Below are 6,944 nucleotides of genomic sequence, written 5' to 3'. Positions count from 1 at the left end.
AAGCAACTTGTTATTTTGTGAGATTCCCTCATGTATTTCGTCTCATTGCGAAGCCGACTTCACCTCCCTGCCACTAAGGAAGCCCAAAACGTCCAACCTTCTTTTTCCCTGTGTCTTGGCAGCCGCAGCACAGGCAGGTAAATAGGCTCAGCAAATCAGAGGCTCCTACCCTGGACCTTGACATTTGATGAAGTGGTCAGAATTCTATCATGAAGTTAGCAGTGACAGCAGCAGTTGTGATGAGAGCAATGTCCTGGCCAGACTGTCTCCCTGCAGAATGTTGACTGTATTTCTTTCTCCTTGGCCCACTGTAGGGACTTTAGTTCCTGTTTGTTAGCCAAGACTGGTCTTGTAGCCTGCTTCTGTCAATTCTGACAGCCTTGTAATAAAACATCATTTTGTTTAGGTAGCAAAAAAAAAAAAAAAAAGTTTCTTTTACTTACAGACAAAAGCATTCCAACTGACTGAAATTTACTTTCAAATTGAGAGGCAGCATAGCACACTGGTTATAAACATGGGTTCAGGAGACAGGCTGCCTGGATTTGAATCTCCAGCTTTGCCACTTACAGCTGTGTGAACTAGCTTCTGTGTCTATCAATTCCTCAATTGTAAGTGTGGATAAAATAGTGCCATTCTCATTGGATTGTTCCAATGCTTAAAGAGTGTATGTATTAAAATTGCTCAGAACAGTGTCTGGCATTTAATAGGCCATTGTATTTAACAGAGCTCCAATAAAATATGAGAAATCTGGGATGATTGTCTAGCTTAGGGAAGGCAAAACGCAGTGAATGTTGTTATTATTCCAAGATAGAATTCTAGTTCATGGCACATAGTGGCACATGTTTGGTAGCACATACTTAATCAAAGTATTACTTTCGGTCATTTGGAATAAAGTACCCATTAAGGGCAAAGCTTGGGAGATTGTTTTTGCTGCCAATTCAAAGTCTACAGGGTAAGGAAGCTATTTAGCATTGAACAACATTTTTAAGAAATGATTCACTAAAATTTTTAAATTCTCAGACTTTCTATGGACAGCATGAAATAATCTTTTCAGTCATATCTTTAGGATTGAGATAACTGAAAACCAAATTTAACAGAGTTTTTTTCCCCTGCAGATTGTCAAATTCCGACATCTGTTGAATAAATCAACTTGTCATGTCTTTTCAGTTGGGCCCCTGTTCAGGAAAGAAGAGAACACTGAAACATTGGATTAGATATAAATGGCAGCATCTGGAGGTATCTTGGTACCTAGAACCCTTACACTTCACTGACCTTCCCTTGCCCATGTCTGAAGGAGTTACCCTACAACATCAAGCCAGCTTCCCTTTTGATCTACGCTCTCTACACTATTTCAATCCCTTTTTTTCTCCAAACCTGTAATTAGATGAGATTCCATCATACTCCAAGGAAAAAGTAATAAATCAAATCAAGAAAGAGAGGACGTTAATCCCAAAAGAATTGCAGAACTTATTAATTTATATCTGCAGAAGTCTTTGGAATGTGTGTGTGAATGAATTTAGAGGGTCCTCACCAAATTGGAAGAAAAGTAACTTTAGATTGGACTGAATTTATCAATATGGATGAACTTGCCAGAGAGCCTTGCTTTTGTGTGCCTGTTGGTATGAGATATGATAGTTTGTGTAACTAATCAATGTGCAAATGTGTTCAGTGCTGACCTCTAAACAAAACTGAGATACCAAGAAAAATTTGGGCATAATGTAAGTGAAGGAATTTTAACTTGGGGGGAATCACATACTTAGGGAGCATTCCCATACTCCCTAAGTCACCAGGGACTGCCCAGAAAAATCTCTTTTAATTTAAACCTTAAGACAGATATTGGTAAGTGAAGTAGGAGCATCTTTGAGAAACACTTTGGTGGCTGTTCTATGTAGTACAGATGAGTTGATAGAAGGTGCTGCAGCTAAAATGAGCTCCCTGATTTCAATGTTATGGATATATCCCAGGATGGAAAAAACACAAGCAGAGAAACTCGACTGGCAGAGACAGAATGAGATCAATTACTATAAGAGAAAAAAGTATAAACATGGCAAATAGAATGGTCTAAGCCACAAGATCATTGGGGGTGTTTGATTGCTCACAGGGTCCTTTGACTCTAAGGATGGGTTCCCCACTGAATTAGTCTGGATAGACTGGTTTAAGTTGTGTTAATGTAATGCCCCCAAAGTCTCAGTGACTTAGCACTTAAAAGTTTATTTCTCATTTACACAAAGTCGGCCACTGGTCTGAGTGACTCTCTAGGGCTTTTGATCATGCAGTGACCTAGTCTGCTTTAGTCTTGTGATCTAATTCACAGTTTCCATGGAAGGGAAAGAGACCACATGGGGAATTCATCCTTGCTCTTCCAGACTTCAGTCCAAAAGCAACACATGCTACTTCTGCTCACAGCCCATTGAGCAGAACTGGTCACATGGCACCACTTAACTCTAAGGGGGCAGGGAAATGGATGGACCAGGAGGACCACTTGTGAACATTACTTATTCTGCCACCCTTAAGGCCCCACTGGATGTATATAACCGCATAAGCAGAGACCTGACTTCAACTGCCACCACGTTATAGTGACTGCGTCCCCTCACTCAATGTCCAGACTCAAGTCCAAAGACACAAAAACTCCTGAATGAAAGGAAGATCGGGTACACTTGAGGAAAGATCCTGCACAAATATCCAAGTCCATACTCGGAATCTTCCTCCTATTCTTCTCCAGAGGTCCCTGTGGATATTTACCCTCTGAGAAAGGTAATTATCTAAACCTTGCATGCATATTGAACATCAGGTCTAAACTGATGCTACTGCCTGGGTACTCAGAACACCACAGTGATCTAACAATCAGAATGAATATTTGTTTTAGACAGGTGACAAATGGAGTTTTCACCTGTGTCATTTAATGATGGTAGAACAATGGGACTCAAAATCATGTCTTAATTAACGGAATAAATATACCTGGGAAAAATCCTCTCCTGGTCTCCTTTACCAATGGAGGAAGAAGATGCGAGGGAGGGAGGTGAAAGGAGACAAGAGGGAGTCTCTACACTTTCTGTTTCCTACCAAAATAATAAATCAAAATAAAACCATATCCTTATGAGAATCATGGAAATCAGTGTTATCATCAAATACTTAGAAAAATACAGGAGTCATGATTCCAATTTACTGGCCCATTTTGTTCTGTGTTTTAGCCACTGCCATGGATAGATATGCATTGGAAAATGGCAGTGGATTGTTGTGAGTTTAATAATGTATGACTCTAACTACAGGTGCTTTTCCTTTCTAGTCTCCTTATTAGAACAAATCAGTACAGCCCTTAATATTGAGCATAGAGTTATTAATCTGACAAATGCTTTTCCCCACCTCAATTTCCAACAAATAGAGGACACCAGAAGCAATTTTCTTTTACTTGATGGGACAAGTGTACACTTTTATGGCTTTCTTAGAGATATCTTAACTGTTCTTTGACCAGCTTCTCTCTTTTTCCACTTTGCCTGGAAAGAATGATGCACAGAGTCAAAGATTCAGGTGATTGCTAATGGTTTAGTCAAATGGTTAGGGAGTTGGAAGGAACAAAATTTCAGGATTACTATGATAATATTGTGTCCCATGTGAAAAATCATCAAAATTTTCCTATTGCAGAGAATCAGGTGAACATTAGACTTCGTCTCCAGTTACTGCAGTCTTGCTTATGGTAAATAGAAGAGCCCCCCATAGCTGTCCATGCTTGAATCCTTGGATCCTGGAAATACACTGTGTTACTTGACAAAAGGAACTATGCAAACATGATTAAGCTTATGAATCTTGAGATGGAAAAGTTATCCTGTATTATTGTGGAAACCCAGTCTAATCAAATGTGTCCTTAAAAATGGAGAACGTTTGCTGGCAGAAGAGTCACAGTGATACCACACAAAAATAAGCAGGAGAGATTTAAAGTGAAGAAAAAAAAAATAAAAAACGCCTCAGCCTATAAGCACTAGCTTTGAAGGGACAGAAAGAGGGCTATGAGCTCAGCAATGCAGGGGCCTCTGAATGCTGAGAATAACCCTCAGCTGACAACCAACAGGTGAAGCGGGGAGCTCAGTCCCACACCCTTCTAGGAGCTGAATTCTGTCAATACCTTGAAAGAGCAACGAAACAGATTATCTCCAAAGCCTCTGAGAAGAAACACTGCCTTGCCAATACTTTGATTTTGTTCAGGTGAGACCCAAATCAGACTTCTGACCTACAAAACTGTGAGATAATAAACTTGTGTTGTTTAAGACACCAAATTTGTTGTGATTTTCTTATGGGAGTAATATAAAACTAAATCATTGCTGAATATTTTCATGAACAAAGTTAAGTTGGTGTTGATTCTATTCTTCAGAATATAGTGTATGTTCAGAATCAGTAGATAATACGTAGTGCTGTTTTGCAGATGGAACAGCTGGTCCATGCAACCAAGAGGTGATAGGAATGGGGACTAAGAATAAGGACTTTTTATCATCAATGGTAGAAACCACAACCAACAACCCTACCTCTGATATGGTGCATAGTTCAAAGGGATCTGCTAGCTTCCTGGTAGTAGGTTGAACACATCAAACCCTTCTATTCTGAAGGGACAATGATTTACTTCTTGGAAAAGAAAGATATTCTGGATTAAGATTTTCTTTTCTTCTTAACATAATTTTGTCACATATCATCTGTAGTCTAAATAAATGCCTTGTACATCATTTTGACAGTCCACACAATATATTTCTTATCAAATATTTCACTTTGCAAAAAAGAATTAAAACAATGAGCCCATACGCATGGGGTCATTGGTCATATCATGTGCCCATCATCCAGAAATAGATGGCCTTATAGAACACAAATATGAACTCTTTGTAAACATCAGAGCCAGCTGTAGGACACTCTTGTGAGATTAGAGTACATCACGTAAGGCAAATTGTATGCTTTGAATAAGCAACAAATATATGGTGCTATTTCTTCCACTAATACACTTCCCACGTTGAAAATAAAGATGTGAAGTGGAGTGGCAAGGGGTTGTACGAGGCTCACAGCCATATCTAGTGAAGCTCTTGATTGCGTTTGTTTACAGTTCTTGTAACTTGGCTTTGCTTGTTTAGCACTTGGTGATAACAGTTAATATTCAGCAAACACTAGGTGCCAGGCTCTGTTCTATGTGATTTACTTGTAATAATCTATTTAGTCATGATAACAACTCTATGAGTAAAGTACTATATTGTCCACGTTTTTCAGATTAGGAAACTGAGTTCAGAGAATTGGATAGCCAGAATTTGAACACAGTTTATCAGTGTCCCTGGTCTTGAACACTATCCTATATTACCTCTCAGTGGAGGTATGTTTCCATGAGGAAACACAAAGTTTATTCCACTGAATTGGAAGTTGTGATGGCCTTCTGGATATTTTGGGTTTCTCGCACTCTTGGGAGAACATGCAAAAAAATATTTTGTAGTGATAGATGGGATAGAGGGCTGCTGCTGCAAAAGAAGAGCCAGGAAGAGAAAGGAATAAAATCAGGGTCTCTACTGGGACACTTCCTAGTGGCATCATTTGCAGTGGTAAAAGTTCATGGACATCTCTAGGCAGGATCATCAACAGCTCAGTTCCCTCAGAAATGAAGGCTTGGGTCATATGTGCCACCTCATCCAAGAAAGAATCCCAACGAGTTGAGGCATTACCTAAGGTCAAAGGAAACATGAAATGGGTAAAAGAGAAGGGAAGTCATAAAAATTAACTACAGTGTCATAACTAACTATAGAAAAAACGGGTATGGTCTCCATCCGTATTTGTTTCCTTGTGGTATAATAAATTCCTCCTCCTTTCTCTCTCTTTTTTGTCATGATTTAATGTAATGTGCAATGGTGATGTTGAACTTCTATAATATGGCTTGCCTAACACTAAAACAGCATAATAAAAAATCCTGTACCTGAAACTGGAGCAAGAACTGCAAGATCTTAGGCTTCTCCCTCCGGTGAAAGAGTGGGTGTATTTACAAATGTGTGAAAGATAGTTGCATTTTATTAAGATATTTCCTTCCCCTCATCCCTCCCTCTCTCTGTCCCTCCTTTCCTTCTTTCCTTCCTTTTTTCTTTTGACAAGTTTTAAGATTTAAAGAAGAGTATATGAATTTTGGCCAGCTAAAGAGATAGACTACAGTGGAAACTTTTTTTTCCCTTCCTCTTTCCAATATCTAACTCCTCTTTCTATTGTGGAAGAATAATCTGTTATGTAGTATTCCTCCTCCATTACTGACACTGAAATACTAGTTTTTCCCTCTATTTCCTCAGCAAGCAAATCACAGGAACAACCCTAGACTTAGACAGTAAGTTACTTTACCCTCTCCTACCCCAGACCCTAAGTCTTGAAAAAATGATGCAAAGATGAAGGATGTCAGAATTTATTTACATCATTGATGACAACATACAGGCACTGTCTTTAATAATGACAATGAAAGCAACTAAATTTTTTTAAGAGAATGATAGTGGCATCTGTTTCCCCTAGGAAAAGGGCAGTGGATGGACAGGGGCTGTGTTTGGTCCAACTTAGGAACGTTTGAGTGGAACCAGACAAGTGAAAAATGCCAACTTAGTGGGAGTGCTGACTAGTTGTTGGAGGAATCCCTGCAAACTCATCCTTCTTCATGACAGCAAGACTTGACCGAGATTTTTTTTTTTTTCAAACAAAAGCAGGGGCAAATTCAGAGTCATAAGTGATTTTCTATTTATTCAGTATTTTTGAAATAAAATGGTGACAAAAACTGAACAAGTTTTATTCTTCTCTTAATTCCCCCATTTTAAAAAATGACCCTGTAACTAGGATATCAAAACCAAAGAACTACGGAAAACATCCACAATAGAAGTAGAAATCCTGGTGCCCTAAGGAACACTCAAATATGTAGGCCCAAACCACCAACAGGTGTGAGACCCATGCACGTGTGC

Source organism: Theropithecus gelada, chromosome 14, assembly GCF_003255815.1.
Source record: "Theropithecus gelada isolate Dixy chromosome 14, Tgel_1.0, whole genome shotgun sequence".
NCBI lineage: Eukaryota > Metazoa > Chordata > Mammalia > Primates > Cercopithecidae > Theropithecus > Theropithecus gelada.
This window is presented reverse-complemented; position numbering follows the sequence as displayed.